Source organism: Tyto alba, unplaced genomic scaffold (assembly GCF_018691265.1).
Source record: "Tyto alba isolate M040663 unplaced genomic scaffold, T.alba_DEE_v4.0 Super-Scaffold_5, whole genome shotgun sequence".
NCBI lineage: Eukaryota > Metazoa > Chordata > Aves > Strigiformes > Tytonidae > Tyto > Tyto alba.
The window spans coordinates 3,514,960-3,538,193 of record NW_024881326.1 but is presented as its reverse complement, the minus strand read 5'-3'; the positions used below and the strand labels follow the sequence as shown (position 1 = coordinate 3,538,193).

The 23,234-nt window shown below is 44.7% G+C and overlaps 1 protein-coding gene across 4 annotated transcripts in view; it reads right to left on the bottom strand.

The window, feature by feature from the left end:
* TRPC5 (transient receptor potential cation channel subfamily C member 5) overlaps positions 1 to 22,199 on the bottom strand; it is a 103,114-nt gene extending 80,915 nt beyond the window's left edge. For 3 of the 4 annotated variants that reach the window (XR_006166981.1, XR_006166982.1, XM_042807419.1), the window contains exon 1: positions 21,821 to 22,199. The gene's annotated coding sequence lies outside the window, so the exon portion shown is untranslated. Of the gene's footprint in view, positions 1 to 2,280; positions 2,362 to 21,820 lie in introns of those variants that run through there. The other variant, XM_032983434.2, reaches the window with a different exon arrangement.
* Between the last annotated feature and the right edge of the window lie 1,035 nt (positions 22,200 to 23,234).

Below are 23,234 nucleotides of genomic sequence, written 5' to 3'. Positions count from 1 at the left end.
GATGGCATTATGGACTGTTAGAATTGCCTCAGCCTGCCTGAAAGTGCAAGTAAACCACCCAGTTGCAAAAGGAGAATAGAAGATTATGGCACAGTTGTCGGGGTGAGGAAAGGGCAGTTGCAGCAAGCTATACCTAACGGTGACAGTTGTTTAAGCTCTCTTTCTTGTCTCAGTAATGGTTGGATTTAGTAGTGCTTATCAGATACCATTTCTGAACAAGATGTGCTGGAACTGTTTTCATTGGCACCTGCGTAAAAACACAGTCAAGACCCAGGTATGCAGCACCATCACCTGCAGCCCCCTACGCTGACAGCCTTTGAGGTTACTCTGCAGTAGTAACTCCAGCTCTGGCTCCCTTTTAGTTTTGTTCCTAATTTTGTCATTCAAACCGAACCAGAGGTTATTGGAAGGAAGAGGAAAAATCACATGCTCAGTTCTCACATAAATGTTCCCAATTGCAAAGAAAGGCTGCTTTAGACAATACTACGTTCACCTGCAGTACCTTTTGGAGATGCAACAGTGTAAGACCCGTGAATACTGCTTCCCTGAGTTAATTTCCAAACTATGGTAAATATAGAGGGATTAAAAGCCAAATTCCCTGCAGCTACAGAACACTGGGGACAAGAACACAAGGACTCTGTGCCTCAAGGGCAGTGAGTACACCACTTGCATTTCACAGTCAGATGCACAAATGGGACCAAAAAGAGAGCTCCCAATGGGCAATGAGTGGCTGCCCTGCTCCCGTGAGGGTGCTAGTGCCTGGCAGTGACGCTTGTGTGCCTGCGCTCTGTGAAAAGGGAACAAGCTTTCAGACATCTCTCCATTCTAAAACCTTCACAGGAAAAATAAAGATTTCTTAGGGGCTTCCAGACAGAGGAAGAAAATTCTGAAAAATCCAAGTATTTGAAGTACTTAGAGCAGGTGACTGATTTGAATGCAGCATAACTTGGTGTGGGGGGATTACCTCTCCTTCACTAGCAGCAGCCGTGCAGGGCACAGTCCCTTCTGGCTGTGCAGCTTCCCCGCTGTGGTGGAGGACCCTGGTGGGTTCAGGTGCACCTCACCAGCTAATCCTGTAGTCTTGAGCTACCCAGATGATTGTAGGGCTGAGAAAGAAAAACATTTCTACAAGCAAAAGGTCTTGCTGAATGTACTGTTTTAAAATGATGGAGATTAAGCATTACAGATTGCAATGGTAGTGCAATCACAGTTTCTCTCAGTCACGTTTCTGCACAAGTCAGGCCTGGTCCTAGCATCCTCCACTGCCGCTTCTGCTGAGACAGTCTCTTGACAAAATTACTGCCTCAGCTGCACAGTAAAGTGGGGTATTTTACGGTGAGGTAAAAATGCAGAAAAAAAAGAAAAGGGAAATCTTCATAGAAAGAAAGTGGGAGGAAGCTTCCCCTGACAATGATAATAAACAGAGTAGTCTGCAGATAAAATAAAGAAGCAAAGCCAAATCCTAGTTCATTAAGATATCTTAGGAAGGAGCCTAGAACTGCAAATTGGACAGTTTTAGAAGACCCACAGAAAGGCTGGAGGAGATAAAAAAACATTGATTCAAAATGGAAAAATGTTGTTTTCAAAATAATTAAGCATGCAAATCTAAAAGACACAAAAAATTGCTGCGCAGACATAAAGCAGCATGGAAGAGGCATAATACTGTTGTACTACTTGTAAGTAAAGAAATGCATAGGACACAGATATTTGCTTCTATTAATGTCCTAATTAGGTTCCTGAATAGTATCTCCAGTCTAAAACTTGGCTATTCAACTACCAGATCATTCTTATAAAGTCAGAGATTTGGGGCAGAGATTTGTAGGAGTAACCATGTTATTTTTTAATCTTTGTATACTTAATTGTGCCCTTTGGCTGCCAACAATAACAACACCCATCTTTTACATGGCTTTTCAGCCACAGATCTAAAAGTACTTTTTACAGCACAGACAGCATTCAACCTCTCACTGTATGGATGGGAAATCCACAGCAAACAGAAGTGAAGTGACTTGCTTCATCCTTTCGAGACATCAAGCGATAATTGGCCAGATTTGCCCAGAAATGCACATACATATATATGTACAGCTTAATATGTGTAACAGATCCCTTGTCTACTGAGACAAGCACAATGCCAGAGCAATGTGGAGTCAGAATGCCTCCAGGGGAGCTGAGTCACTGAGCCCCTTCAGAGGGATGTGAAATGCTCTTCCCCTGCCCTATGGTTGCTGTCTGTATGGAGAGAACCAAGCAGGAGCTTTGCCTCTGCCCACACCCGCCCCTCACCTTAGAGGCAGCCACTGTGGTTAAGAGCAACGCTGCAGTCTCTCTTCCTCGGGCTCACATCTGAAGTTTGCAGACGAGTCCTGCCCCATGATCTTGCAGCGGAAGCCTTCTGGCACCCTTTTCCAATCTCGCGGCAATGACTTCCCTCTGCTGGGGCCCATGCCCTGGTGGGGGGCAGTAGTTCTGTCCCATGAAAGGTTGCACAAGAAGTGATGATAAAAAATGGAAAAGTCCCACCTTGCAGGGAAAACACCTTATTTTAAATATTCCACAGGGCTACTCCATCACGTGCTGAAAAAATCTGCAGGATATTATCTTGGAAATCAGTCCCTGGTCTTCCTAAGGGAAACTTCTCACGTGGGCATAGGATGCTTTTTTCTTCCTCCCCAAGTTCTTGTCTGCAGCATAACTTAATGTCACTGCTTTCCTTTTGTATTTTCTTTCTTTGAGATACTATTCTAAAATTTTCTCCCTTTTTTTTTTATTTAATTTTGCGGTTTGCTTCCCTGTTCAGTTAAGTGTTCATTCAAGATATGTCAGCTTTCAAGAGACATCTGAGGTGAGGCTCATCAGTTTTTCTTCAGAAGAGATTTATTTTTTATGCTCTCAGTGTTAGGCTCAGCTACAGTGTAACTGCAGGGGGTTCATGTTTAAATTGAGCTGTATTCCTCTGGCTGTAGGAGTGGGCCTAGGCAAAGGAAATGCACAAATCCATAAATAAGGCTTGGCACGATTTCACTGCTCTACTTAATGCCGACATTTGCAAGCTCTGTTTTCCCAAACCTCTTGCTTCCAAATTCCTGCACCTGCTAATTTGTTAATTCTGTTTTCAGTGAGTTTAGACTTGTGTATTCTTAATTATGCTAATGAAGAATAAACTATTTAAAAACTAATGTTTTGCAAACTTTAAAAAGAAAACAGTTAACAAATACCTTAATACCTTGCCCCTGGGTCTGTCTTCACTGTTGGATTTACAGACCACTCCAGGGCATTCCTTTTTCTCTCCCAGGTTCTCCTGAGTGAATGTCCTGTCCTCCCTTTCTCCCTCTTCCTCCCTCTCAGGTCTCTTCTGACACATCTTCACTTTCCCCTTTTCTGTCCGATCTCTGCTGAGAGGAAGATCTTGCAGATTAATGAAAATCACCGCTGAAGCAGTAATTACCATGGCTGTCTCTACTAGTTTTCTTTTCCTCTCTTGATAGTGATCTCTCCCGTCCACTGCTCTGTAAAGGCTCTTTGCTTCTACTCTCTTCCAGCTAGCCCTCATAACTGGTGTCTGGAACCTGCTGAGCATTACTGGGATACCAAAGACCTCTGTCCCCTTCTCATCCACTGAGCATCTCTCAGATATCTCTGCCAGTCAGGAGAGTTACACTTCTGGCAAAGGAATGAGGCATGAGACAATGTGTGGTCCCTACAAGGCAGGATCTGTGGCCTCTCCTCCCCACGCACCTGCAATTTTAATGTGCTGCTCTTCTGCTTTCTCTGAACATCTCTTTGCAGAATTGGTTTATATTTTCCTAGCGTCTACATAAAATGTAGGTCAGATCATGGTAGACATGCATCAAAATTGTGATTTACTGCACATGAAAGGAATAGCGAGCACTGAGCCTGCAAGGAAAAAAGGTGACTAATTGCTTAATTTACCCAAACAACATCTACCTGCATCTATCTTTGCTCTTGGCTTCTTGGGGTTTCCTCCTATATGTGTGTTCCTGAAGTACCTTTAGCTGTGTTTTTTATCCACCTGTCTTTCCTGGATGTCTACACAGAGCTGCTAAATTGCAGATATACATCATGTAGGATATCCTCTTCATCATCTCCCTGACAAGACAGCATTGTTTCTTACAGTACAGATGGTTTACAAGATACTGATCTCTGCCAGTGGAGCAGTAATGCACTATCTGTAAAGTGACTCTGAAAGGAACTGTTTTGGCATTAAGATTGAGATTGAGGAAAAACCAGGGCTGAACAGGCCTCAGGAAGGCCATGTAAGTAGTATCACTCTTAGCAGCATATCAAGGAGTTGTTTCACCCCAGAAGAGTTTTCCCCAGGGTTGTGTGCTCTCCATAACTGTTCACAGTCTGCATGACTAGACTACACTAGATTACAGTCATGCCATGCTTGTCACTTCCTTGGGAGTCTAGCCACATTTGCTGGGGTTTATTTTCAGCCCTGAGCTTTGGGAGTTCAATAATTACATGAGAATGTGTTCTTCTGGAAAAAAAAAAAAAAAAGTTTCCAGCCTCTAGGGTGTGAAGTAAAGAGTGTGAGTCACTGAGTGAACTTCATTGATGCAGAAACCAAGAGAGAAAGTGTCCCAAATTATCTAGGTTTAAAAATCTCATTAACTTTAAGCGAAAGTTTGGAGATCTGAGGTATGAGGCAAAGAGGGGAGAAATGGGGCTTTAGGGCCGAGGGACTCAGCAATACTATAGCTGCTTGATTTGGGCATGCCAGACCTTCTCTGCAGGCCACGGCGCCACCTTCTCTGTAAGCCCTTTCCTGGCTGGAAAAAAGAGCCAGCATGGTCCGTGCAGCAAGGGGTATCTGTGTGCTCTGCTCTGGTACCAGGTAGGTCAGGGCAATGGTGGCACACTTTAAGGATTGCCTGCTCTGCTATTTATAAAACTAAAAAGGTGTTATCACTCAGTCAACAGTGCAGAAGCTTCACTGGGTATTCTCCATGAAGACAGTTTTGTAAGTCTATTAAATCATGCCAACTAGATATCATACACCCTTGTTCACATGTAGCATGACAGGATCCCTTTGACTCAATCAGATAAAACAGCCACCAATTTAACACCACTTTTGGCAGAGAAGAAATTCATTTCTATACATGCCTACTTACAGCCAAGACCTGCTGAAGCTTCTCTACTCCAAGACACCTCTAATTACTGCCATGCAGAGCTTAAAATCAGCTGAGAAAATATGTTACACACTAGACAACTTTATTTAAGTACAGTCATAACTGCGGCTATAGACAGAAATCCAAACAGCACATATATTACCAGACAGGCACTATTTGCAAATTTCTCTCCTTTTTCTTTAAAGCCCTGGGCCTAAGAGCCCTCCTCCCGCAAATCTGTTCTTACTAGCATGTCTGGTTAGGACTCCTTGCAAAATATAAAGTATCATCACCCCCATTTTCTAAGTAAGGAAAAGCAGGAGACACTACCAACTTTCAACTGGAAGCCTGGGGCCTGCAGAGAACCTCATTCCACTCCAGGTTCACACCTTAACCACTGACCGATGGCTGAACTATGTGGGGAAGATTGTACAGGAGAGTAAGGCTTCAGGGTAGCACAGCTGTTTTCCCTACTGATGATTTCACGAGAACAAGGCACTGGAGCAGATGTACAGCGATGATGCACTGCTAGTCTCTTCTGACAGGCACTGTTCTCTCAAATCCTCATTTTTTCTTGCCTTCCTCTTGCTTTTTTTTCCTCTTGATTTCTTAACTGAAAGCTTCCATCTATGATGACTGTGAAGACAACCTGGAAATGTGGGTATCTGATGCTTAGACAGCTACAGGAGTTAGCACAGAGCCTGGGAAAGGAACAAAAGGCTCAGAGAGGTTTAAACAGTTCCATCCACCTCAGTGAGGGGCTAATTCTGGAGCACAATCATCAAGGTATCAATGCTGATTGCAATTCCAGTTCTTACACAAGGGAGGAGAAGGAAAGCTACCAGTTTGCATTATTTATACTTCCTACCTCCATGCTTTGGTGATGTTTGAAGACACCCTCACCTATTTTGCCTCACCTTTTTTGCACGAACAAAATCTGTACAAGAAGTGAACAGAAAGGGAGCTATGCTCAAAGTGTTCATTGAAACACAGGAAACACACACACAGAGAATTTAAAGAACTATGCAAACTGCTGGTTGGGCCACTGCCGATATCAGACATCACCCAGATGCTGTTTCACCTAACATACGCCACTTTAAGGAGTAGGGACTGGAGAGGCACTTCCACCTCTTGCTCACTCAGTCTGACCCCAGTCCTGGACTCTGAACTACCTCATACTGTGAACACAACATTCACAACGTAACCCTCCCTTCTGAGAGTTGTTTCCAGTGGAGCAGGTCTTTTGACATTGACTGGAGAAATGAGTATCAAGCTAAGATCCCCACTGCCTAGCTACCTGAGGCTTAGTTTTCTGCAAACCTTCCAAGCTGTCAGGAGAGCTGGGGATGACCTCTGGGATGACTGTAGAAACAGCATAACCATGTCAGCCGAGTTTCTCACAGATCATTAGGTCTACAGCAAAACAAGCAGAATTAATGTGTGGGAAATGAGATTAGTCCCAAGCTCTGCTCTGACTTTGGCTTCTTATGTCAGTTATGTGAAGGGTCTGGTTGTTCCCACAAGAATTGGGTCTGTCTGTTATAAAGTATACTCCATCAAATGTGGCAAAATAAAGGGTGGGTAAAATCTTTGAGGTGCCTGAGAGCCTCTCTGGGGTTGAAAGGAAATCAGGATTCTGGCTGGGAGTTTTAGCAGAGGCATTTCATCTGACAGCCACATCCCAGTGACATGGCAAACTGGGGATTTTTCCACTGCCTTTCTGCTGCACCTTTGGGCAAGTAGTTTTTCAGATCTGCATTTCTCTTTGCTTCTCTCGTTTGGTTTTACAGTTTGTGCCATCATTGGTGGCTACAAGTAAAGACACCAAGAGGCCCTGGTCTTGGTTGCCGTAACAGGAATGTATTCTGTTTCGAGAATTAATTTTTTACCTTCCTCCCAGCTTCGATAACTTTCTCTCACTGCACAGCACTTTTCAAGATACTGTCAGCACTGTTCTTTCCAGACACATAACGCAGATAGAGTGTCTGATTAAAAAACAGATCCAAAAGGCTAAACCCAGCTTATATAGCAAACAACTGGCAAAGATATTAAATGAAGTCCTGGGTATTTTTTTCACTTACACTTTCAATGGGCATGGGCATAATGACCATGTATAGTTCTATAATTTCAATTTACACATTTTTTTGTTCATCTAATTAGCTGTTAGCATTCTTGAACACTGTCCATTAAATTTTATTACCCACAATCAAGTCTTCATAACAGAATAGCAAAAATGACTGCAAAAGGGGTATCCATGGAAGACTTGATATGTTACATGCATCACTGCAAGAGAAAATTGGGACTTTCTTCAAATGCTGAGATGTTTCTAGATGGACTACATGATTGATTAAAATCCTGAGCCTGATTTTGCTCGTGAGTATGTTTTCACAAATCTAAAATTAATTCTTTGACTCTTTAAGAATAACCCTGCATCCCTACTGGCTTAATTACATGCAGGATTTAATTTGGCTTCACTGAAAGTATTCAGGTCCACAGTTTTCTCAAGACATTCTGATTTTTCATGTCCTTTCCTGCAACTATAATAAAGGAATAGTTTTGTATTTAGTAGCTAGTTTCAGCGAGCACATGCATGAAAAAAAATAAATAAAACAATGAACTTTTTACACTGATGAACTAAAGCCGAATTCTTCTCAACGTACTGAGGTTACATTTCTTAGGCCTTGCATTCTGAAGTGCCATGATGGACCAGAAGTATTTTTTTATTTAATGTTACAGTACTTGTAGCCTAGCTATCGTTTCTCAGCTTCTTCAGTCTGTTTCTTTGAGGTTTTCATCCCCTGCCTATCAAATACCTTTGCACAGCACAGCTCAAGTGGGAAGCTAGATTTAGCACCAACGTTCCTGTGCCCTCCAGCACTCTGAGGAGCCCTTGCATTCTCTTTTTTAGCTGGATTTTGCTGTCAGTGAAGACCTCTTTTCAATTTTGACTAAAATGCATGAGGCCACTTGCTTGCTGTTTGCTTCCTTGTTTGCATACCTTTGACCCAGCCAGTCTGGCTCCTTCCTTCCAGAGCTATTTTCAGAGCTACAGTTCATGTCCACCTTTACTGATTTCTGATCAAAACACAGTAGTGTAAACCTTACTACCAGCAGGCATCTCTGACAACCACAAATACTGTTCTCTGGTGTAGTTTCTCAAGCCAGAACAGCAGCCTGAAGAAGCTGAGCCAGACAGACACACACATGCTCTCCAGCTTTCATACAGACATAGGCAGGCATAGAAAACTACAGGGCATCAGCCACACCACAAAGGGTTCACTGATTTTACACAGCGGCAAAGTCACCTATTTGGTTCTATCTAGGTGAGCACAAATAACACCTTTCTCCCCACAGTGAGCAAGGGATGATGCTGCTGCTGCTCATCCTACAGTTCAGGGCAAGGAACTCATTCACTCCTTTGTCAGCCTTTCTCCTTGCAAGAGGGGTGTTTCAGCTGGAGTGAGACTTGGTGCATCTCTTAAATGTCTCAGTTCATTCCTATGCACTCAGAAATTTCTCCTGTCCCCTAAAAGACACATTCAAAGTCTTCTGAAATTAATTGATTCCATGTCAGCTTAGTAAGTGTCCCCTCTGGATGAATCCAAGCACTTCTGTGTTTGTTAGAAATGAGTTACTTGAACACACAGATTGGGTTTTTTCCCCAATGATTGCCTCTGTATTTTCATGGGGAGGATGACTGATGAAGGGGAAAAGGGCTGTAAGTCCTGAGCTCTACCCATATTGTCATGGTGAGTAAAGCTCTTCCCTCTGCCCTGCTTCTGCTCCAAGCTCTACCTTAAAATAATTAAAGGCACTGCTTGCTGCTGTCCTGAGTGACCTGTCACACTGTTAGGCATCACCCCCTGCACTAGCTGTGTCACTCTTGTTCTTTTTGTCCCCCTGATGCCTGCTTGCCTCCTTCCCACACACTCCTGCAATGGGAAGGAAGGCACTACAGTCCTTGTACCCTCCCCCACAGCCAAGCCTTGAGGCTCCAGGTGGTATTTATTCAGAGTACACAATTCAGAAGGATTCCAATTGCAGATGCTTTTCTACCTCTAGTCTTTCTTTTTCCTCCTAGTACTCTGTATTTTCTTTCATCCCCAAGGTGTCACAGAACAATGCACCCTCCCTCAGTCATGGATGACTTACTTTCCTTGGCAAGATCAAAATGTTTTGCTAAGGGTATATTCTGGGCCTTGAAATAGTTTTTTGTTTCAGTTTAGTTTTCTGTGAGGATTATTGCCTAGTTTCCCTTTATTTGTGCTTTGGGTTTTCTGTGGTGCTTTTAACGACAGCGGCACTCAAGCTCACTTTGAACGTGCCAGGTCAGGTAAAGCAGTGTCCGGCTTGGTTAGTAAGACACCCTCTGAAGCCAACAAACCTGCTCAACATACCATGCTAATACTAACACCAGTCTCAAACCTCTGCTGTCTTAGCCAAGATACCATGCCTTCAGGGGGAGCTATGAGAGTGAGGGGTCTGGGTGCAAGAAGCTAGACTCCTCCAAGAATTCCCCTGTATTTCATGCGAGCGACTGAGTCTCCTTAGCAGGATGGTCCAGGCTGTTACACAGTGACTACTGCCTGGTGTCTGGCTCTACCAGTTCCACAAATGTTACTTGGCTGACATTTCAGGTTGAAAAAGTCAAATGCTCTCCATATGTTTCGCAAATTTCATTCTGGACTTCAACTTTCAGTAAGAGAGAATGAGAGGCAGTGATAGCTCTAGGGATACTGCATTCCTGCCAAGGATCCTACAGTTCAAGCTGCCCCAAAACAAGCGCAAATGCTGCACCCGGTAATAGCACAGATAGTGAGTGGAAAGCTGGTATGAAATGTTCATCATACTTCAAGTATGCCCACCTGAAAACCTGAAAAAGGTGAAACCACTCAAATAAACAAACAAACACACACCATTCCCCCCTGGGGAAAAAGAATAAGATTGACCACTCTGGTTTGTGTAGTCTTTGACAAAAACTATGCTCCCAAAGCCACTGAGCCAGCCAGCCTCCTAAATCTGTTATTGACAATGAAGCTGTTTGTTTGTCATCTCGAGGCTGAACAGGAATGACATTTCTGTTGCAGTGCAGTAAAAGGTTAGCACTTGCATAAGCTGATAAATGTGAAGTCAAGGTGACTCTATGTATTACATTAGCATAGGACTGCAAATCCTTAGGGCACACAGAGAAGTCTAAGTAAGCAATATAAGCAACTACGGCATTGCAACTGAAAACGTCTCAGGCAAAATCCTCCCTTTATACACATAAAATGCAGGGCAAAATCTCATAGTGTGTTTGCAGTCTGCTGGGCTCAGGGCAAAGACACGGAACAAACCAATGCCAAGGTACAAGGGATGAATATTGCGTATTAACATGGGAGATACCTTTCCCATATATTATTATTTTCCATTAAGTTGAACAAAAAGACCTGAGTTCTGGAAACAGTGTCTCATTGTAACGCCTGCATGATTGGATGAATAAATCTGTTTTAATTACATGCCTTTTTTATAGTAGGCTGCAACAAAATATTGTGAGAAAGTGAGAAGCTGATAGCTGGCTTTGAGATTTCAACTAACCTTCTCCTAATTAAGTCTGTATATATTTATATGTCATCTTAGTGCAAGAAAATACTTAGAGCTCTCCTTTCTCTTAAATCCCTCTTCTACTTTCCTTTCTAATGTTAGTTATTAATTTACTATGCTCTTCCTTCATGTTACTTCATCCGAAGCAGACCCAATTTGTTTCAAATGCATCATACGTGCTCTAAATTTCATTCCGCTTATGCAGATTCACTTGTCTTGCTGACTTCAGTGACAGAATTCCTAGTTGCACAGGTAAAGCTGAAAAGAGAAGCCACTATTCTGGACTCCTTCCTGCCTTGTTACAGTGGGCTGATGCCATTGACTAGACTCACCAAATTAAAACTCTCCTCTAACTCAGCAGGGAAGGTATTGCAAAGCTTTGGTAGTGCATCAAAGTACCTTCGCACTTTGCTTCTCATTTCATGTATCACTGATGTAGTCTATCACATGCTGTTACTGAACTTCTTCAGCTTTCAGCCCCAAAGCCTGCTACATTTTGCATTAGTCTATTGTCATTCTCACTTTTGGGCTCCACCTTCCCTACTCAGCACCCCCCCAAAAAAAACAAGAGAAGAGAACAAGTGCCAATTTAGGAGTATGTCTCTATCCGTAGGTCACCAGCACTTTGCTGGGCTTGAACGTGTGCAGCAGGGGAGCTTTAGGACCAAATCACAAATTTGCAGGACCATCTCCTGGAGCCTTATCTATCTGTATGCAGAATTTGGATGCCTTGGTAACAGAAAACATTGGAGTGTGCTCTGCAAAGACTGCATTATATCACCTAGGAGGGTAAAGATGATGTTCAGGTCATGGTATGTTCTGGGCTGTAACAAATACAAATGGGATTCTTTACTGAAACAATCACATGCAGTTGGGTTCTAATATTTCCTATGGGCTAAATCTGTGTTTTCCTGACCCATAAGGTCTCCCCAGCTGCTCAGACATGGAAGGCACTGTCAGCAGTGCAACAAACACATTCTAATGTGAACAGATGACTGGGTTTCCATCGGAACAGTCCATGACTTTGTTCCCATCATCAGCTCCCATGGACTCAGGCAGTCGTGTAAAGTACAGTCATTCTCCAAATATCTAGGAAAACAGAGATGATCAAACTAAAAAGCCTTTTGGTATTCAAACACCCCTCTGTGTCTCCATTGCACAGGGGTGGTCCATCTAGGCTAGAAAAATCCTGCAGTCTGAGGAAGCTGTTTCCAGGGTTCATTTTTCAGATGCAAGAGGTTCTCTTTAGGACTAACCTGATACTCTTGATAATGATAATTGATCCATATGGATTCAACAGGAGCGTTGGATAGAAAACAGTAGATCAGGCCTCTGGATCCAAACCAAGATAAAAAAAGAATGAATTTAAATGAGAAAAGGGTAGGTCTACTTATGTGTTGGTTAATTTGGAAACAAACCAGCACTTCTGAATAACATCAGTTATCCATGATATTTATAAATGATCTTTCCTATAAAAGACTTTACTTCCACTGAAGAGAAGACCTGCCCATATTCTTCACTTTCCCTATTTGCAAATTAGAATTCAGTCACTTACCCCTGCTTTGGGCTGACCTTAGCAGCAATAAGATTGACACCTATGTAATGACAAAAAAAAGACTGTCCCACAGTTTGATCCATTCCCCATCATCCAGCAAGACAGAGGCAAAGAATCAACCTGCACACTTCTACAAACTCTACAAGAGCTTCTTCTAAGAACTCACTTGCTTGGATCCCCTATCTAAGAGTACTTCATAATTATTTCATAAATATCCTACTTTATGTTCCTTTCTTCTCAACTGCCAGTCTGATTTTAGCACTGGACATGTTCAATATTGAGTTTAAGATGGTCATAACAACACAATGTGTGCATGTGCAACTGCATCACTGCTAATGGTCTCGTTGTGGGAAGTGGTCAGGGCTTTGTGCCCCCCTATTCGAAGTATCAATTCTTTATGACTTGATTTCCCATTTAGTACTCACAAAGGCGTATTGTATATGTTGGGGCTATAAAAGATCATTAAAACAGGAATTCATCCATCACAAAATCCACACAGCATGTTGGTATCCCTCATGTAACCACATTATCAGTAGCACACTGTTCTTTTGCTTCTGAATTAATAAATTGAACTCAGTGACAGCTTTGTGTGGCATGGCATCAAGGAAGCAAAAGACCTGGCTTTAACTTCTCGATTTTGCATGATCATGGGTATGCTGCTGTGTTTCTCTTTCCTTGTCTGTAAAATGGGTGACGATGCTGCTAATCTAACCTACGTCCATGTTAAGAGGCTCAATCCATAAAGCCGATTTAAACAGCAACTGCAATATGGGCACAGTATTAATACCATTTAACATACTTCCCAGAAATGAACAAGAACTAAAAGCCTAATTCAATTTCTTTTGAACTCTGCATTCTCTTCATAACACTTCAACATTTAAGCATAGGAACACGCTACAGACCACGCCTCACTGCTCTGTGACTGCACACTGCTGTATGCCCCAGCGTGTACCCACTCATGCATGGTTATCACTTGAAAAGGGAGGAAACCCCATGCTGTAATGGGTGCAACAGCACTCAGGATGCCAATACTACTGGAGGGCATTTGAACAGAGCAGGATCTCAGGCTCAAGCATCAGTGTCTGGATCAAGAAGAACTACATCCCGTGGCTGTCCAAATTTTCCCACAGGCATCACAGAAAGAGAAAGACCAGTCTACAAGCCATTGCTGGCAAAAATGTATTTGGCCAAACATCCAAGGATACCAGAGCCCTGGATCAGGTTCCAAAATGTCCATAAACAACAACAAAATCCATCTCACAATGTAGTTGCTGTGAACAATCTGACAGCAGTGGTGATTTGACAGGTGTTTGTGGTCTTACCCCAGTTCAAATGTAGGAACGATCAAGCACAGGGTCTTCTCACAGCACTGCAGCCTCAGTGCTGCAAGTTTGGTGGCTAAAGGACTTCACCCAAGCAGAATTTCCAGATTAAAGGGCTCTAATAGAGACTTCCATGAAAGGGGCTATGTAGCATGACCGCAGGAATCACATATCTGTGATTCTGACTGCAGCAACTCCTTAGTTCCCTTTACCTCAGCTTGTCACAGTGCAAAACAACGCACGCAGCTTTTATCCAGCCATTTGTAATTCCGTGCTTACCGAGGGCTGAGTCTGAACACAAGCCCAAACTCCTGGGCTGAGTCAGACCCCATTCTGGGAGGGACAGAAAGATGCTTCTTGAAGAGGTCACCTTCACAAATTGCCTGCCACGCCAGTGAAGGCAGGTGTCCCTGCTCCATATACGCACCTCTGGTCATTGAGGAGAAGCTCTGCACGCAGAAGCAGCAAAAAAAGAAAGGCTCTGATCCTAGAAAAGCAAACACACAAAACAGCCCTGAACTGGCCTGCTCTGCATAGGTCAGTGCCACAGGGGAGGGAGCTTTGTTTCCAGTTGATTTTTGTAAGAAAGAAAGATTAATCCAAACGTACATGGGAAGGTCATGGCAGCAACCCTGATCCTTTACTACCTCCCAAATACTTCACCCTGAATTTTGGTGCCATCAGCTATTGGGCCTTAAAAAAGAATGTAAATAAGCTGTTCAGAGGACAGTGAGAACATCTGAAATAAAACACTGTTCTTCAAGACCACATCCAAAGCACAGTAAAGTCGGTGGGAATTTTTCCATTACACACTGCTGCTTCTGTGCTCACTCATAGGTACAGAGGGTGCCTTTGGATTTCACCAGCAGTTCAACTCCTGGCCAGCCCCAGGAGTGGTGAAAGAGGACAGGCCAGTTAGAGCCACATTTTCCTACAGACAGGCAAGAATCGGGAATTCTGAGAATTAAGCTTAGCCTTGAACTGGAAATGTCTCTGAGCAGGGACCAGACAAATCTGATCTTTCTTCCACACCAAACAGACTTTAGGCCAGGCCCACCCTTGTGCTGATGGCCTGAATCCCATCCTCTTCCTTCCCCAGCCCTCTGCTGAGTGATTTAAGTACCAGGCTCTTGGCTTCTCTGGTTGCTCCATTTTGCATAAATAATTACAAACTTTTGGGGCTTAGTGACCATTATGTTTGTAGGCTGGAATGCCATTTTGGGAATCCGTAAGATTTTTGTAGGAAGAAATTCCCCTTATTCTGTCTTATTCCATTTATGAATGCATTCAAATCTCTGGCAAAATCAGAAGACAACCCAGAGAGACCTGCTAGTATTTGTGCTACCTGACCCCCTTGATAGATTTATGGCCAGTGCAGGTGAACTATTTTTGACTTAAGATCAGTCAGAAACCCTTGCATGAAGGGCTAGAAGACTTCTAAAACACCTTTCTTTCATCCATTGCAGCATCCTGCATATATTACTTTCAGCCAAGCCACACTTCAACTTCTTCCTTTTCCCAAACTATTTAAGTCAACCAGGGGTTCATGTGGCTTCTCTGGACAGCAATGGGTTTATTTTTGGGAGGGGTGTCTACTCTCACTAATTACATTTTGTGCCAATAGCTAATGTGATGGCTTGTTGACTGCTGATATTCATACCCATGTCTTTGACAGGCAAAGCGCCCACTCACCAGCTGCTCAGCCTGTTTGATTAGGTTACAGACAGGGTGCAGGGAAAACTGCAAGAGATAATGTGGAAGTGAAGCCATTTTGTGTGTGTGCGCAGGCGCACGTGCTTGCAAGACCATAACATATCACTCCTCATCATCAACTCTTTGTGTAATCCTAGTTGTATGCACATGTGCACACCAGTATCAATCCCTGTATATGGTGAAGAAGTAAGGAGAGTTGGAAAAATAATTTAAAACTTGGCATTATTTCAAGATCAATAGAAACCCACAGACAAATGTCAGAACATTTGCCCTAACACTCCATAAACACATAGCTCCAGGTTTAAACAAAGATGTGCATTTTAAGGCATACACTTGTTTCAGACCTCAAGTCTGGGAAGCCCAAAGCCCTTTTCCCACCTATAGAGCACACCCCCTGGTCTGAGTTCAGCTTGTGCCCCTTAGATCTATGGCACAGAGGGAGGACTCTGTGTCTGTCATGATCAGCTACTTGGCCATGTTGTATCTATCTCCTGTTGTGCAGCCCCAACAGTGGGAGCTGACAATGGGGTGTCAGCCCAGACCTCATGGGAGCTGCTCTCCCTGCCAAGGAACCAAGGAGGCTGGAGGAGAATGTGGCTGCTGGCTGGGCAGCATTGTCCTCTCCAGCAACCCCTGTGGAGCCACTGGGCAGAGTCAGCTCCAGATAGGGCCCTCACGAACTTTCCCAAGAGGGAGGTTAGTCTTTGTTTTCTTGCTGAAGAAACAGAATACTGCAGGAGAAGCAAACTTAGGAAGACTTTTAGGATTCTTCAGAGACTCAGTCTGCTGTTCCCAAATACAGATTCCCTGACAGTGTTATACAGGAAAGAAAGATCTGGGTAAAGGATTTTCACTACAGCCTTACTTCACATCTTTTGTTTGAACATTCTCTGTGCTCTCCTGTCTTCTTCGTCCTCCCTTGATCAGGCTTTACTTCCTTCATCAATGTAACCTCTCTTCTACTGTTAAAAAAATCCCTCTCTTCCAGCAGATGCTTCTCTTTGAAATAGCCTCCCCAGCTGTATGTGGGGATCCATCTCACCCTTGTCCATTTATTGAGTGACCACGTCCCTGCATCTAACTTGACCTCCCAAGAGAAACAGGTGAAGAGTCAGTGATGAGGCACTGTCATCCTCAGAATCTTTATTCCCCTTTCCCATTAGGAACAACTTTAAGGCATTAGGGTAATTTTATAAACCTGGAGGTCTTTTCACATGGTAACTTTCAAATACCCCAACACACATAATATATATATTTCCATTAACTGCAGCTCTGGGCTAAGTAAGAGATCAGCACCTCCATTTCATAATGCGGCACAAACCAAAACGAATAGGACACAAAGACCGAATGAGAGAGTGGAATTATTTCATTTTCTTGTCCCAGCCAGTGCCCTGAGCCCCAAATGGCTTCATCCTCGCACGCTGCTTTGCCAGTAAGGCTTCACATAATGAAAGTCTTGCAGCTTCCTATGTTAATCCATTAATATATGTGCAAGCAGGCTGAAATCTCTACTGCGGTTATCATTCTGTAACCAAAATGCTCAATAGACACTATTCCATAAGCTCTGTTCTCCCCTCTTTATTTTACCGAGAAGAAAGTGAATTGCTATTTTAGCAAGCTATGTGTGTTGGTGCTGGGAGAACACAGGAAAAGATTAGACCTATGGTCCTTCTATCCCAGGATCTTATCTCTGGTGATGGGCAGCAGTCTGTAGCCACTGCATTTACAGTGCAGAGTTCCCTTCTGCACTCTCCCTGCCTCTGGCAATTCATAATGTTGAAAGCCAGAGGTTACGTCCAGACCATCGTGTTTCCTATACACTTTCTGTTCGTTGTGAACTCATCTCATCTTTTTCAACCTCCTTATGCTTTTGCCCTCCACAGCATCCTGTGGTAATGAGCATTACAAATTAATTAGCAGACATGATAGGAAACATATCTCTATTCAGGTGCTTAAATCAGTCCTTCCCCAACAGTGAATCAGATTCCTCTCTAAGGATGCAAAAGCGATGCAGTACATGTGAGAGGGGCCAGGAAATTGCTTCAATTCTCACTGGAACATGTTCACTGCACATGAAGAGGAAGAGACTGAGAGAAGGGAGATGGGAGTAAGAACAAAGTAGCTTCCTGGCTTGAATCCAGAGATTGAGCTGAGAATAAATAATAATACATGTCTAACGATCTAACAGAAACACCCATAATTCCTATTTGCAAAAATTATCCTGTTGCCTAAGTCAAGTCTCCTATGATGGCCACTGTAACCAACACGATATAAACCCTGATGTACTCTGAAGAAAATAAAAAATGGAGAAATGAGAACTGAGGTCTACCTGCTACTCATATACATAGAGAAATACGCCATGTCTCTCAAGTTTCTCCCTTTCACAGCCACCATCTCTTATAAAACACTGCAAGGATGCCATACCTACGGCCACACTTCACTCTAAGGACTCCTCATTGCTTTCCAAGCTCAGAAAGAGCACAGGTTTTACATTGAACAACTCAACACAACAACACAGCATCCTCTCTTTACCATGACAGTAAAAGCAGCCAAAACAAGACAGGTTAGCCAGCACTGAGGCAGAGCTCTGGGGAACTGATCTTTATGCAGAAGTGGACCAGCCCCAGCTCTCATTTCAGCCCTCGATGCCAGCACATTTCCTGCTTCCCCGAGAGTGAACTTAACCTAACTTACCCTGAAACACACTGAAGCGTAATAGCTCAGACAGCTGACAGGGATAGAAATCCTGCCCCAGCTTTCCAGTGACTGCAGTCTTCCACACACAGAGACAGCTCCGTCTTCCTATGCCTTTTAACTGCACTGGTCCTGGGCATTCAAAAGAGAACCTGACTGGCAAGATGCTCTGTTGCAGTGATTTGTGCTGACTGGTTGTCTCCCTTGGCAAGAAACACAAATGAGAATAGCCTTTGCTTTGCTCTGCTTTTGTGCTAGAGACTCACCTAGCTAAAAGAAACAGTTGTTTCAAAGGCACTGACTTGCTCTGGTACTCCTTAATCCAAACCACAAGACGGGTCTGGATCCTTCTGCAGTTAGTCATACCAATACCACATTGATAGCCAGGATTTTGGGTTCAGAAACTTCCAGGAATCACTTGCTAGCTCGTATTTTTCCCCGAACTGGACATTGTAGAGACTACCACTCACTCGCAGCATCCTGTCTGAGACGGGCAGTACACCTAGTTCCCAGGTCTCATAGTGGGCCTTTAAATGTGCCCAAATGCAGCTTTTGAGATGAGCCTGCTCACCCTTTACCAGACTATCAGCCCAAGCAGGTGGAAAACTCTGCTTGTTTGTAATACTTGCATTTAGGTACTCACTTCATACAGGTTCCTCTCATTATCAAAGATAAAAGACTCTGGCAAATACAATCCTGAGTTTCTGATGGCTGAATCCTGCTGAACTTGGTGATCCTGGCTGATCATGTCATTATAAATGTGTCATCGTTGAGGTTGACTTTTCTCTGCTCTCTCATGTTTTCCTTTCTCTCTCTCTAGCCAGAAATGATTTACATGTTTGTTTACTCTGAGCTACATTCATCTGAGTCATTCAGCAACCCTCTACCCACAATCATATTATAGCAAATTTTGAATTGGAGTCTCAGTGAGTGAATATTATGCTATTGTGAACATGAAAACAGGGGGGCTAAATTCTGGGCTGTATTCTGCCACTGGGTTTCAAGAAGAACTGACCTTTGCTATGAACGTGTCAAAATTCAACAACATTATAATCCTGTCTTCTACATTACTTCATAAAGAAGGAGAAACTCCAGGCAAAGGAATTACTCTATATTTACACCAGTGTAACAATTAGTAGGATTTGGCTCATTTCATACAAATTACACTACTGTACTTGTAGGAATAATATTTTCTGTTTCAAACTAATTTTAGCCACCCTTGAGTGGTGATTATCGAGCTCTTCCATCTGCTGTAGAAAAAAAAAATTATTTGCACATAGCTTTTGTGAATTTTCTCCTTTGAGGTATGTTTTCAAGAAGTGTATCTCTCAAAAAACAACGTAATCATATTATTAGCAAGACTCGTAACTCAGCTGACAGTACCTTGCCTATTAAACCCACAACATGAGAAGACCTTAGAATTGACATTCTAAGAATTTATTTAAGGTTGTCTGAAAATAAATCTTGTCAAAAAACAACTTAATCAAGGAGTGTCGTGTCTTGCATTACCTCAAATGCAATTCTGAGTAGAAGCTATTGAGATTCTACCAAAGCAGAAGATGGTTAGGAAAAATAACCGTGCCTTTAAAAAATGTATTACAAAACCAATGAGATTTCAGTATATTAGAATGTAAGCAATGCACATGAAAACATAAAGAATTTTCTAAGAATCCCATAAATAAAAATAAGGAAGTCTATTAATGTTCTATGTACTTGCAAGATAAATTAAAGCTGATCAGAGGTTAGTCTCAAACTCAAGTCCTTTTCCATCTAGTTTCTTTTCACAGCTTAAAAAACAAACAAACAAAAGCCAGCACTCAGACCTTTTTCTTTACTTTTAATGTTAGAGATGTGCCCTGTAGCAGTATCTGAGACATAGTTCTTGCCTAGGAAGGCTTGCTCCTAACTGATAGTGTATTGATCATTGCCAAATCTCCGAGTAACAGTACAAACAGATGGAACAGCAGAACCATACCACAAAGATATGTAGACTCACAGTGGGCCAGTTTGATGTCATGGTCAGGGTAAGCTCTTTCATGCCCTCACTCACCACTTACAGGTTAAACAATCTAGGACTGAAGTGTTTCTTCAGCTAATAATTACTGCCAAGTTACATGCAGAGAAACTAGGTGTAAATATTCATGGACAGAACAGAGTGACACATCTGATAACACCCAAATGTGATTTTTTAAATTTCTTTTCTTGAGAAATTACACTAGATTTCTTTACAGGGGAGTATTACTCAGGAAAATAGTTCCTTTAGTTTGCTTTGGAGCTGTCTGAAAAGACATTTGGCTGCAGTTTCAATAATTTGCCTAAAGATACCGCTTTAACTTCTGAAAAGCATTTTTAAAACAGCAATATAGTAATTTGCATTTACACTGTACCTCCCTGGCAGAAAAGTGTTTTCAAGGGCTTCTGAGGAGCTTCACACAGTCCTGAGAATCAGTAACACAGGATAAGACATTTTACAGAGAAGGCAAGCAACACTGAAAAACAGTGAGAGACTTGCTCAGGATCAGGCAGGATGTCCACGGAACAGAAGTAAATAATCCTCCTCAGTTCTCCCCCAGGGACACACACACACACACACACACAGAGGCACTGTAACCACATAACCATCCTCTTCCCCAAAATCTTTCCTTCCATTTCCTCTTGCATTCTGCACAGGGCTCCGCATTACATAATCTTGCTTGCAAGGAGGTGCACCTGACACAAAACTTAGAGTTTACATCTGACCAGCTGGAAGATGAAATATTTTTTATAATACAGTCAAAAAGTTAAGAGGAAGTGATCAAATGGACTGGAAGTTCAAAGCGGCATTGCTCCCTTGCAGCAGCAGTGAGAACACAAGGCTTCATACATGACTGTTCAACCATGTTACCTAGAGCATGTAGAATTTAATGGAAGACTTGCATATTACCATATTCATAACCATGACTAACAAATCTGTTGTCAATGCCACCAAAAATATCACACATGCAGAATGTTTTTATACCTAGGAGACCACTGAAATCACATCTCCATAGTAAACAAATGAACTTACGAAGAGTCTTGAAAAATCATCCCTGACTTTTTTTTTTTTGTTATGGGGGGCTGCGTAATTTGGTAAACTATAAACCGCAAGATGCCTGACAGTCTGTGGACCGAGGGGACAATAAATGAGGTGTTTCTTCTGTGATAACACCACAGCAGAGAACACCCCCCCCGATATCACTGTTACCTTTCCCATTTGGAGGGCTTGTGGGTCAGCGAGACGACTCCCAGCCAGGTCAAGGACGCCCTAATTAATAACAATTTACGTTTGTATTTAACCCGCACGTGTGAGGATGCTGGTGGCTGGCAGGCTTCGCGCTGTCGTTCAGCGCAAGGACAGCTAAAATTCAGCACGGTCCCTGAGGGCTGCGAGTCCCGGCGGTGCCGGGGAACTCCCGCGGGGAAGCGCGGCCCCGCCGCCCGCCCGCCCTGGCCCTGCTGCACCGCGGCCGTTCCGCCGCCGCCAACTTCAGCGGGAGAAACGCTCCCAGCCGGGCCGAGGGGATGCTCGTGCCTGCGGGGCTGGCGGCGGGGGGTGTGGGGGGTGCTGTAGGAGAGCGGCCCCTGTTACACGCGGCTGGTGTGCGGCGCCAGGAGGGTATTTAACAGCCGCGGCTCCAAGTTCGGGCAGCGCCAAGAGGGGAGTGAGGTGTGTGTGTGTTGGGGGGGGGGGGGGGGGAGGTGTCCCAGCCCTCCCCCCGCCAGGCCCCGCCAGCGAGGGGCCGCTCCCCGCGCAAGGTGCGCGCCCGCGGAGAGGATGGAGGAAGAGTGGGGGGGGGGGAACTTACCTCGGCGCCGCTCCGTCAGGTTCTACATGCCGGGGTACCCGCGGGGCCCGGGGCGCCGGGCCGCGCCGCTCATTTGTAATCCGCTCCGCGCCGAGCGCCGCGGGGGGCGGGAGCCCCCATGCCGCCCCGCCCGCGCTGCCCAGCCGGTGCGCCCGAGGCGGGCGGGCGCGCTACGCCGCTGCCGGCGGCGTGGAGGCGCGGGGCCGCCGGCAGGCAGGGCAGGGCGGGCGCGGCATCGCGCTCCTCGCCCCCGGCAGCGGGCAGGCGCCGGGCAGGGCTGCGACCCGCGTCCGAAAGAAAAGGCGGGTCTCCGCGCCGCTCCCCCGCCGCCTCCGACCGCCCCTCGGCGGCAGCCGGGCCCGAGCCGAAGCGGAGCGTCGCGCCCAGGCACACGCAGCGCCCCTCGCACTCCCTCACGGGCGCACGCCGCCCCTCGCACGCACGGATACACCCTCCCCGCAGACGCGGGTACTGCCGCCCCTCACACACACGCACTCTCCCCTCACGCACTCACACGGATACAGCCGTCCCTCACACACTCACACACCCTTTCCTCACACACTCACGCGCATACAACCGTCCCTCACACACCCTTTCCTCACACACTCACGCGCATACAGCTGTCCCTCACACACTCACACACACCCACCCTTCCCTCACACGATGGTACAGCCGTCCCTCACACACTCACACACACCCACCCTTCCCTCACACTCACGCTGATACAGCCGTCCCTCAGACACACACACACACACACACACACACACACACACACCCTCCCCTCACACACTCACGCGGATACAGCCGTCCATCACACACACACATACACTCTCCCCTCACACACGCGGGTACTGCTGCCCCTCACACATTCACACACATACAACCTCCCCTCACACACACACGGATACAGCCGCCCCTCACGCACCCACACATCCTCCCCTCACACACTCACACACATGTACACATACCACCTCCTCTCATACACATACACCCTTCCCTAACACATAAGACACATGGTACAGGCTCCTCTTACACACCCACAAACACCTTCCCCCCACACACACACCCCTCACACACCCACATACACTCAAACACACACGGATGCAGACTCCCCTCACACACTCACACCCTCATACATACCCCCTCACACACATCCACCCACACCTGTGGCGTGGGGCAAAGCTAACGGCCTGCCTTGGCCCCATCCAGCCAAATTCCAGCACACCATCGAGGGGCACCCAGCTCACCAACCAGCTCTCAGCTTGAACTTGACAGCCACCTCAGGGCTCTGAGTCCCAATCTCCTCTTCATTTTCCAGAGACTTTTACACATGGGTGTCTAAATCTATTAGATAGCTAAGAAAATCTCGTAACTCATTTACTGACAGACTGAATCCAGTGAAATCCAGTTTTTA